The following is a 12,297-nucleotide window of genomic DNA, read 5'->3' on the forward strand; positions in this document are numbered from 1 at the left end:
TATAAAAAATTGTACAATTTTTTTTTTTTTCCAGACAGCAAGTGGTTTAAAACATAGAAAGTTATAAAAAAAATTAAACTCAAAAATTTGCATGATTCAAATATTATATCCTTGCTTATTTTACAGATGAGAAAGTAAATCAAATTCACCAACAGTCATTCAATTTATGACTGAAATTGAATGACTGTTGCCATCATACTGTGGCAGATGTTTAGAAAAATAAACTGAGAGAGAAATTTTTGTAAACAAAATAAATAATTCTCATGAGAGAAAATTATGCATTTCTCTGCTATTAAAGGCAATTATTTTCCAAAACGTAAAAAAATAGCGAACTTTATTTTCCGCGGATTTCGGGAAGAAGAAATATGATTTTATAATATTTTCCATAATATTTATGTTGTAGATTTCTTTGAAATGATAGGCAATTATATGCATTAACGCATTGCGCGTGAATTTTCTATTTCTTGGTTTATTGTACGATTCAAATGGGCTGAAATGGAACAGTCAAGGACATTGGGATATTATAACATATTATTATACTTGAATTTCGATTTTCTGTATACAAAATAGTTCTTTTCAAAACAAAACAAATTATTCGTATATGTGGAATGAAAATATTCTGAGAATTTTCATATAAAATATCTTTTATGAAGTTGAATTTAATAGTAAGGAAAATTTGAAAAAGATTTTTTTAAAGTTAAACAGGGCAAATTGGCAACACTCTATATCTAGAAAATTGAAACTAGCGACTTGATGGTTTTAATTTGATTTTATTCACTTATTTTTTAATAAGAATAAATTAAACGTATGTGAATAACTGTAAATATTGTTCCAAATAAAAAAAAATTAGCCATTAAATTTTTAATTTTAAATTAATTGAAAAATAGTTTTTATTGAATAAAAATTTCACTAAAATGTAAATATTAAATTCAATTAGGAAAAGGTTAAAGGTAATTTTTGTATGAATTAAAATCCGATTAATCATTGTTTACAATAGAAATGCAAATGTATCGTTTTGTTTATCATAAACATAGCTCTAAAACTAAGTATTATTAAAACTTTTGTGGTTTATTTACATTTAAAAAAAACTAAATTACATCATTTTAAAGTGTTGGATTTTAATTTTTAAATTTTTTCAAGTTCAAAAATCACAGTGCAACATTTTAAAAATGAGTTGAAATATTATCTGATGTTTTGTTTTAAAAAGTTCTCTAATTTTATTTTTAGTAAATTTTTTGAATCTAATTTCATTTAAATATGGTATATCTTTTTCATAAATGCGTTAAAGAAAAACTACGTTTCATTTCAATCTGAAAATTTTGACTGCAACGTTTTCGTCAATATTTGAAGAAATATAAAATGTTTTCAGTTTTATAGCAAAATTGCTGACCTTAAAATGTTGATCTTCAATTTCTCTTTTTAAAATAAAATAGAGTAAATAAAAACTACTTAAAAATTAAGAAAGGGAAATGTTTTCAAATATTTACTAAATTGACTCTATAAATAAATATCGGCAAATCTCTTACGATACGTTTTGCCAATCCTTGAAGTTTTTATTTAAAAATAAAATAATCTTAAATCCATATAAAAATATATTGAGAGATTGTAATTGCAGATTTTAAGTATTATTTTACTTTCGTCAACAGTTTCAATTTTATTTATAGTGGACGACTTTTTTCTCGTTGTATTAACATGAAAACGATTTTTTAAAATTATAATCTGCATATTTTGAAAAAAAATGCGGGAAAATAATTCTAAATATAGCGATAGAATAAATTTATTCTTATCAAATGTTTTTAATTTCGAAAATTTTTCATTAGAATTTTTTTTTTAACTCTTGCTGTTTGAGAATCAAATATTGTTTATGTTGTAAAGGGGAGAAAAACTAAAAATAGAAGAATTAATTGAAAACATTTTTCAGATTTTGATACGCGAGGTTTTTTTTAAAGGTACTCTTTATCTATAAATTGATTTATTTTATTTCATTAATCTTGCTTCAAATAAAAGAAAGGAATAAAATAAACTTCAAGTTTAGAATCTTTAAATAAAAGAAGGGAAATCGGATATTTTTACTTAGTAACAACATTTATTCTTCAGCTAATTACGAGTATAATTATATATTCACTCTACTCCGTAATTAATGCTTCTCTTTTAATGAAAAATTCTCTTTCTTTTCTTCGTTCTGTCCTGCTTATTTTGTTTTGCATAAAAGAAAAGAGTCATTTTTCTTACTTTAACCATGCATATATTGCATGCGTGTTTACTGTTCATAGATTTTGCAGCGATAAAGTAGAATCGAGAAAAAAAGAATTTAAAAAAAGTGAAGATCTTACCGTTCTTTCTTAAGCTAATTGCTTCGAATTTGTGTTGCGTTTGCATATTAATGTTGAATTCATGATTCATAATTAGTTTAAATATTTTTTGTACCCGTTTGCATAGATAACTTTTTCTTATTTAAACACTGTTATTTATATTACGGAAACTTTCAATTTTATGGTAAATTTTTATAGAACAAAATAAATGTAATTCTTCCTTACTGTTTTTATTACCACAGCAAAAGTGATTTTTATTACCTTAAGAATAGATTTTTTTTTGTGTGTGTGTGTATGTTAACATTTACATTTTATTTTGCTAAAAATAGAAAAAAAAATGAAGAAATTTTGTTCCTTTCAACAATAATAATAAATTATTATTCATAGTTTAATAGCATAATGAATTATTAATAATAGTTTATAAACTTATTTGTCTTTTGCGAAGTTTCTTCTTTCAGAATTTGTGTTTGAATTTACTTCTTTAACATGTTTTATAGCAAAACAATGATCATCAATTATAATATATTTTGGACTACAACTTACAGTTCTTCTGAAATTTAATTAAATAATTTAATTCAAAATATTAACGAACCTTTTTTTGATGCATTCATAATCGCTTGTTTTCGCTCTTAAGTTTATTGTTGACTCTGTTAATTAATATTTCAAATATTATTATATTAACATACGGAAATATTAACATATTTAATATGTTCATATTAAATATGTTAAATGTTGAGAAAGGGGTACGTGGAAAGAAAGCAAAACATTGTGCTGTCAAATCTTGTTTCAATTTTTTTTAAATTTATTTTAGGTCACTTTTAAATATTTACATCAATTTATAATAGAATTAAACTATTGTCTCGCCTCACAATTTCTACAGTTTCATTAACCAATGATAATTGTTATTCTGTTAGTCTTTTTAAATTTCTGCATTATCACAATGGTATGTTTTAAAATTCATGTTGCAAATTTCTGGATTACAACTTCACTTGGCGGGCGTTTGCAAAATGTGTAGATTTTCAAACTATCTCAGATTTATGTGGTATAGGTAGAAATGCGTGCCAGTTTAGGTGTAGGCCTCTCTATTAGACAAAGTTGCAAAGTTACGAATTGTTTTTCATATAAATTCTTGTTCTTCAAAATGCGTTGTATCCTCAATTAAATTAAATCTTACTGTTCATTAAAAATTTATTTTAAAATACATTATTATATTATCTATTTCTATCAGAATTCCAATTAGTTTATAATATATTTCACCTCTATGACAGTTCTAAAAACGAATATTTTAAGAATTTTACTTAACAATTAGAATGCAAACCGACTGAAATTATATCAAACATACACGGTGTGTTTATAAAGACTCCTAATATTCTCTAATAAACTGATTTTCTTGAGTATTCGCTCTTAAATGTATTTTATCACAGTTTAGCTAACATATTTTAAATATGTTCTTTTCGGAAATTCTGAAATGTTATTCACAGAAATATTCCAGGAATTTCTTTGAATAAGTAACTGGATGTTGATCCAGCTAAAATAAGTCGAATATGAGAATTTTGTTCTTAAAGAATTTCATTGCGTTCTAAGAATTTGTTGTATTTTCCTTATTCTTTCTGATCAGAAATGGCTTCTATTTTATTTTGTTTGTATAGATTCCAAATGTTATCAGATTATTTCGGAAACGACAATGATCTCAGAGGAGCAGGACGGAAAAATTCCTGGAGTAATAATTTATACTCCCCCCACCAACTCAGGATGCATTTTTCATCTATGTCTTTGATAAATTTCTAAGCCGAAATCAATAAAAGACTCAACATGTGCCGTTATAATTCCACTGCGTTCTAAGAATTTGTTATGTTCCTTTATTCTATCTCATCAGAAATGGCTTCTATTTTATTTTGCCTGGAAAGATTCTCAAATGCTTTTCATCCAAACATCATTAGAATATCTCGGAAATGACTATGATTCCATAGGACCAAAACAGAAAAATTCCTGGAACAATACCCCCCCCCCCCCAAACCAACCCTGCCTGTCTATCCATCTATGGCTTTGTTAAATATCTAAGCCGAAATCAATGAAAGACTCAACATGTATCGTTACTACCCGAAATCAATTGCTTTCTTGAATTAATATACGACCTCATGTATTGATTTTGGGATCCAGGAAACGGTGTTGGTCAGTATTCGTTCGATTCAGTATCAGTTCTGAATTCAAGTGGTCAAAATGGACTGGCCTGATGTTCCACTTCGGAATGAACTAGAAAAAAAAATTTGAATATCACTTGTTAAAGCGTCTGCAGTATCTGAGCATGCGAATCAAATTCCTTACATAATTTTGTAGTTTTTTTTTATTCTGGAATATTCGGAATATTAAGTCGTTGTAAAAAAATGCTGTTTGATATGGAAAAGAATAGTTCTTGAAAATTCGCTGACTTGAAATTTAATTTTTAAAAACACTTCTATTTATTTTGACTGTTTCATGCTAATAACATGGCATTGTGTAAAAGATATTTCACTCACTTTTTGATAAGTTTCTAATTTTGAAATTTTGTATACCTGTGTATTCGTAACACCAATATTCAATTTTAAAACTTTCAGAAATTAATTATCAGTAAATCTATTAATTTAAATAAAATTTTGATTCCATATAAGTGGTGCCATCTAATATTGAATTTGAGAAAATTTGATTTCAAGAGTGAAGGATATGTATTATAATGAATAAATTAAAGACTAAAAAGTATCAATAATCGAATTTAAAATAATTATGCTTTTTATTATAACAGTAAAAATGTGTTTCTAAAAGTCGTTTTCATTAAATTTATCACTTTTTGTTATGTTAGAGGATTTAATAAATATGCTGTGTTATTACTAATATAGAATTGGAATGAATTATATATATAAAAAAGTGTTCGTAAAATTGATTCTTTTATATGCATTGGAATGCTTTTAAATAGTTTCGATTATTATTTTCATTTAAAAGAGGAAACACAGAATAAATCAGTGTTTTAATTATTAAAGAATTATTGTGCTAAATCAATATAACTGTTGCAAAAAAAAAAAAAACCCGAAATTAATTTCTTTTGATTGTTTTTTAGAGCATGAGATTATTTTACAAACATTATTATTATTATTATTTCAAGGATATTTTTGATATATAAGAAAAATTAAATTCAAATAAAAATCAAAAATTTCTTTTTTTAAAAAAAAATATAGTTCGTATTCATTGTATTTTTATAAATTTCGTTCTATAAAATATTAAATGTTATGCCCATTTAAAAGTCGCTATCCATATAAAAAAATCATTTTCTTTCTTAATTACTTCAGTTGCATAAACGACCTTTTAAAATTTCTGTGTAATCAGATAATATAACATTAAAGTGAACTAGTTAATGATCGCGCATTTTTTTTCTCGTACATTTTTCAGTCACTTACCTTTCTTTAAATTACAAACTCTTTTATCAGCTATTTTGCTACACATGCCAATTCTTCATCCATATCAATCAATTGTAACAACCTTGTAGTCGGTCATTCAGCATTTCTGATCATGTTAATAATGATTTGGCTTGTTTAAATGATTCAGTTGAATAATAGTGATTCATTATATCAAGTTTATTATTTTTAAGAATGGAAAAAGTACTGCAATTATATTCCATTCGTATGTAATTACACCATCAACTTTGGATAATTTGATAGCATAACTATGTATTTTACTAAGCTATTCATTTCATTAATATTTTTATAATTGCTTGAATTTGAATGGTAAAGTGATTTTTTTAAAAATTTTTTTATATATTTGATATATTATATTTTTTAAATTTTATATATAATATAGTGTGTGTGGCTGAATAGAAGAAACTTTTGAAATTTTAAAACTTCAATTATTTTGCCACGGGAGTCATAATTTATGTACAAAGAATAAGTGGTAAAAAATGCATCAGTTTACATCGCGACACAAGAGCAGAAGAGAGTCAGTGATTTTATATGAGATTTTGAAAGAGATTTCTTTGCCACGTGTAGATTTAGGAAAGGAAATCTTAGGTATATTTGAAAGAATGCTGTGAGCATTAAGGGTTTTTATTCCTTGACTTGGAGCATGAGAAAATGCTGAGACCAGCAGTTTTATAGAGTGCGTGTAGAATTAATTTTTTTAAAAAAATTGAGAATTGGATCAGGAAATAAGAGACCATTTTAGAATGATGTTAATATGAGCTAAATTAAGATTAAAATTAATAAATTAATTAGGAATTAAATTAGATTAAGAGATGTCATTATATTATATATATATATATATATATATATATATATATATATATAATATAATATAATATAAAATATAGGTCGTATTGAAGTACACCTTTGAAGTCATCCCTTTTTTTGTATGACGATTTGTTGCATTGAAGTACGACATGTCATTCAAAGAACTGATGAACTAACACAGTGTTTACAATATGTCACAATTCGTAGTAAAGTTTTAATAGTTAAACTTAAAATAATTAAACTATTGTTTGTTAGTTATTTTTAATTAGTTCATTTTCAAAGATTTATACGAAAAAATTCAAATGGAAATGATTAAGAAGTTTCACTTTTAAGTTCCTAATTTGATTTCAGACATATTTTTTAAAGTTTTTAAAATTGATTACAGTTGGTTTTGGAATTCCTGGTGTGCTACTGTATTTAAGATTGGTTTAAGCATTTAATGCATAGAAATTTTAATTAAGGTTTAATTTAAGGTTTTGAGATTGCATTTATTTTACCTTCCTACTGCTTATATCGCGATTTCACGGGTTGTTACTCAGTCCATTTTCTATTGCATCCTGCGTTTTTCTCAGTTTAGAGTGTTAATTTTTAGGATTACAGATTTTTATCGTATAATATTATTATCGTATAACATATAGTGTCAGTTCACTTTGTTTCAAAGGTATTTGAACTTATTAACAAACAGTGCATCTAAATAGTGATTTTAAAAAATTACGCAGTCAGAGGGTTAAATTTTAAATGTTGTACATTTTTTTAAATGCTTTTAGAGTCCAAACTTCGCTATTATGTAATTCTTGATGTGTTTTTCTATATTTCTATTATTTATGCTTCTGTAGCTTTTATTCTTTGTGAGCTTGATCTTTCATTTTATGATTCATTCTATAATTAACACTTTTTCTGTAATTTTGCATTTCGTTTTTAAAATTTTTACATTTAACTCTTGAATTTCCGAAATCTAATTTTCTGAAATTACAAACCATTAAAAACATTTCTAAGAATTTCGAAACTTGCAATTTTTTAACTGTTTCCCACACTTCCGTCATGTAATTGAAAACTGCGGACTTTGTGTCAACCTAGTGCCTGGTCTCCGTTGTGTTTATTCCCTTGTCCCGTTGAATGCTCTCTGCACATCTTGGTCAGAAATCTGTTGCTTCTTGTAATAGTTTTGAGTCAGCTGTCCCATTCTGCCCGTAACACTTTGTGACTCTTTCGGTGTCTCCATTGTACCGTTTGTTTGTCCATTATCCGTACTTTTCGAATGTCCTTTGTGCGTGTGCGCGTCACCGTAAATTTGACAAGTAATCCTTCCTCAATATGTGGGATGTGGGTGGCCAACTTTCCTCTTTTGTGTTTCCCACCGACCATATTTTTTTCAAAGTCAGCCCGATGGATTTTGCACCCACTGAACAAACATTGCCCATTTAGAATCCTGTTCTGTTCTGCAAGTCAAAGCCGGCTTTGTGAGCGATTTTTTCGTAATGGGTCCTTTTAAGCTTTATTTGTTTAGGGTTATTAACACGTGCGTACTTTGTCTCTCAAGCCGGGACGCGAAAATTGAACTTTTGTTCGATATTTAAGCGTCTTGTCGCCTTTGTGTTTTCCCGCCCCAGTTTGGATTTGAAGCTGACGTCATCCTGTGTCCTTCAAAGTATATATTTGTATCCTCACAGAGGAAATGACGAATTTGACACCGTGTCCATCTTCATTCTTCCTGACGAAGTGGCCCAGCTTTATTAGCATATTAATGTCGTAACTGAAATCTTAAAATTCCTTTTGAATTATTCCATTTCCGATCTTTTGTAAAGGCGTTAAGAGACAAAAAAGAAAAAATAATGTCATATTTGACCTGTATGATTCTGTGTCCTCCGAAGTACATATTTGTACCCTCACAGGGGAAGTGACTAATTTGACACCGTGTCCATCTTCATTCTTCCTGACGAAGTGGCCCAGCTTAGCATATTAATGTCGTAACTGAAATCTTAAAATCCGTTTGAATCATTCCATTTCCGATCTTTTACAAAATCGTTCAGAAACAGAAAAAAATGTGTCATATTTGACCTGTATGAAAATACATGGACCGGATTTAAAATCGGCTTAAGAAAATGTATGATATGTGTCATATTTGACCTTATGCTTTGATGGAAAATACATCGCTCGAATCTTAGTCGGCTCTGGAAAACGTATCAAATGCGTCATATTTTATCCTTATTTCAATGGAAAAAACATGGCCTAAATCTTTGCCATCTCAACTTTGTACATCTTTTTTTTATGACAAAAAGGTTCCTTTCATGTTGTTTTAAGTCGCTTTTTTTTTATTTGATTGTGTTTTCAATTAATCATGACATTATTGAAGGTGTTTTATTATTCAATTTAAGAGCAGTAAAATTCCTATTAGTGAAAAAAGGAAGATTTACGAATTGTGCTGTTTTCTGGGATATTGAAAGAAGGAAGTAAGAAACTTGTAAAGAACTTTGTAAGCTAATTAGCGCTACAAAATATAACAATAAATATCTAGAAGTCCGATCTTCTCTCGCAGTTTTTATTTTGTAAAATTGTGTTTTTTCGGAGAAAATATTTACATACGAATCACATACTAATTGCATATGAATATTTTTTTTTATTTTTTAGCCTTGCCTACATATGAAATAGTCTTTTAAATAAAAAAAAAGTAAAAAAAATCATGAATGCACTTTGTTTAATATGTTATTCGAAACAATCTGCCGTATTACATCATTCATTTTACAGCTTATCTGTCATTAGATAGATTTTTAAACTTACACCCACTTTTACCATGTTGAAATCGGGCCCGATACGGTGCTATATGACATTGTCAACATGAGAACAGACAGAAAAGGCTCTAATAGTTACTTATTTTTATAAGTGTTTAAATGTTGTTTGTGTGTGTGTGTAAAATCGCTGTTTCTTTTTTTTTTTTCGGGAAAAACACCTATGTAGATAAACTTAAAAAGAAAAAAAAATATGAAATATAAATACATAAGTAAAAAAATAAAGCAAAAAGCAGGAGAGTGGAATCAAGACCCGGCGAGCACATGCTTCATTCAAGTTGTTTTGACCTCTATACTGCGCTGTCCACACTTCGAAGCAGAAGTTGATTATACTTATTCTAATGGATAGTTATAAAAAAAATTTTTGTGTGTGTAAAAATATTTTTTTAGTGAAAACACTTTTATATATAAGTTTAAAAAGCAAAATCTTATCCAAATATAAAATTTGATGCAATTCGCTAGAGCCATTTCCGAGATACACGAAATATATATACAGGGTGTCCCAAAAAAATGTATACACACTTTAAATAATTGTAAATTTGGGGTTTATTATAATTCGAATAATTTTCAACATGTAAAAGATTCTACAAATATCATTCTATTGTCTTGTTATCGCATGTTCTCAAACTGAGGGTACAAATATGTACTTCGGAGGACACAGAATCATACAGGTCAAATATGACATTATTTTTTCTTTTTTGTCTCTTAACGCCTTTACAAAAGATCGGAAATGGAATAATTCAAAAGGAATTTTAAGATTTCAGTTACGACATTAATATGCTAATAAAGCTGGGCCACTTCGTCAGGAAGAATGAAGATGGACACGGTGTCAAATTCGTCATTTCCTCTGTGAGGATACAAATATATACTTTGAAGGACACAGGATGACGTCAGCTTCAAATCCAAACTGGGGCGGGAAAACACAAAGGCGACAAGACGCTTAAATATCGAACAAAAGTTCAATTTTCGCGTCCCGGCTTGAGAGACAAAGTACGCACGTGTTAATAACCCTAAACAAATAAAGCTTAAAAGGACCCATTACGAAAAAATCGCTCACAAAGCCGGCTTTGACTTGCAGAACAGAACAGGATTCTAAATGGGCAATGTTTGTTCAGTGGGTGCAAAATCCATCGGGCTGACTTTGAAAAAAATATGGTCGGTGGGAAACACAAAAGAGGAAAGTTGGCCACCCACATCCCACATATTGAGGAAGGATTACTTGTCAAATTTACGGTGACGCGCACACGCACAAAGGACATTCGAAAAGTACGGATAATGGACAAACAAACGGTACAATGGAGACACCGAAAGAGTCACAAAGTGTTACGGGCAGAATGGGACAGCTGACTCAAAACTATTACAAGAAGCAACAGATTTCTGACCAAGATGTGCAGAGAGCATTCAACGGGACAAGGGAATAAACACAACGGAGACCAGGCACTAGGTTGACACAAAGTCCGCAGTTTTCAATTACATGACGGAAGTGTGGGAAACAGTTAAAAAATTGCAAGTTTCGAAATTCTTAGAAATGTTTTTAATGGTTTGTAATTTCAGAAAATTAGATTTCGGAAATTCAAGAGTTAAATGTAAAAATTTTAAAAACGAAATGCAAAATTACAGAAAAAGTGTTAATTATAGAATGAATCATAAAATGAAAGATCAAGCTCACAAAGAATAAAAGCTACAGAAGCATAAATAATAGAAATATAGAAAAACACATCAAGAATTACATAATAGCGAAGTTTGGACTCTAAAAGCATTTAAAAAAATGTACAACATTTAAAATTTAACCCTCTGACTGCGTAATTTTTTAAAATCACTATTTAGATGCACTGTTTGTTAATAAGTTCAAATACCTTTGAAACAAAGTGAACTGACACTATATGTTATACGATAATAATATTATACGATAAAAATCTGTAATCCTAAAAATTAACACTCTAAACTGAGAAAAACGCAGGATGCAATAGAAAATGGACTGAGTAACAACCCGTGAAATCGCGATATAAGCAGTAGGAAGGTAAAATAAATGCAATCTCAAAACCTTAAATTAAACCTTAATTAAAATTTCTATGCATTAAATGCTTAAACCAATCTTAAATACAGTAGCACACCAGGAATTCCAAAACCAACTGTAATCAATTTTAAAAACTTTAAAAAATATGTCTGAAATCAAATTAGGAACTTAAAAGTGAAACTTCTTAATCATTTCCATTTGAATTTTTTCGTATAAATCTTTGAAAATGAACTAATTAAAAATAACTAACAAACAATAGTTTAATTATTTTAAGTTTAACTATTAAAACTTTACTACGAATTGTGACATATTGTAAACACTGTGTTAGTTCATCAGTTCTTTGAATGACATGTCGTACTTCAATGCAACAAATCGTCATACAAAAAAAGGGATGACTTCAAAGGTGTACTTCAATACGACCTATATTTTATATTATATTATATTATATATATATATATATATATATATATATATATAATATAATGACATCTCTTAATCTAATTTAATTCCTAATTAATTTATTAATTTTAATCTTAATTTAGCTCATATTAACATCATTCTAAAATGGTCTCTTATTTCCTGATCCAATTCTCAATTTTTTTAAAAAAATTAATTCTACACGCACTCTATAAAACTGCTGGTCTCAGCATTTTCTCATGCTCCAAGTCAAGGAATAAAAACCCTTAATGCTCACAGCATTCTTTCAAATATACCTAAGATTTCCTTTCCTAAATCTACACGTGGCAAAGAAATCTCTTTCAAAATCTCATATAAAATCACTGACTCTCTTCTGCTCTTGTGTCGCGATGTAAACTGATGCATTTTTTACCACTTATTCTTTGTACATAAATTATGACTCCCGTGGCAAAATAATTGAAGTTTTAAAATTTCAAAAGTTTCTTCTATTCAGCCACACACACTATATTATA

The 12,297-nt window shown here is 28.1% G+C and overlaps 1 protein-coding gene across 1 annotated transcript in view; it reads left to right on the forward strand.

Annotated features, from left to right (window-relative positions):
• LOC129972450 (serine/threonine-protein kinase PLK1-like) overlaps positions 1–12,297 on the forward strand; it is a 231,199-nt gene that overhangs the window by 58,071 nt on the left and 160,831 nt on the right. The gene's annotated exons all lie outside the window — the stretch shown is intronic.

The sequence above is a fragment of the Argiope bruennichi genome, chromosome 6 (genome assembly GCF_947563725.1).
Source record: "Argiope bruennichi chromosome 6, qqArgBrue1.1, whole genome shotgun sequence".
Taxonomy (NCBI): domain Eukaryota; kingdom Metazoa; phylum Arthropoda; class Arachnida; order Araneae; family Araneidae; genus Argiope; species Argiope bruennichi.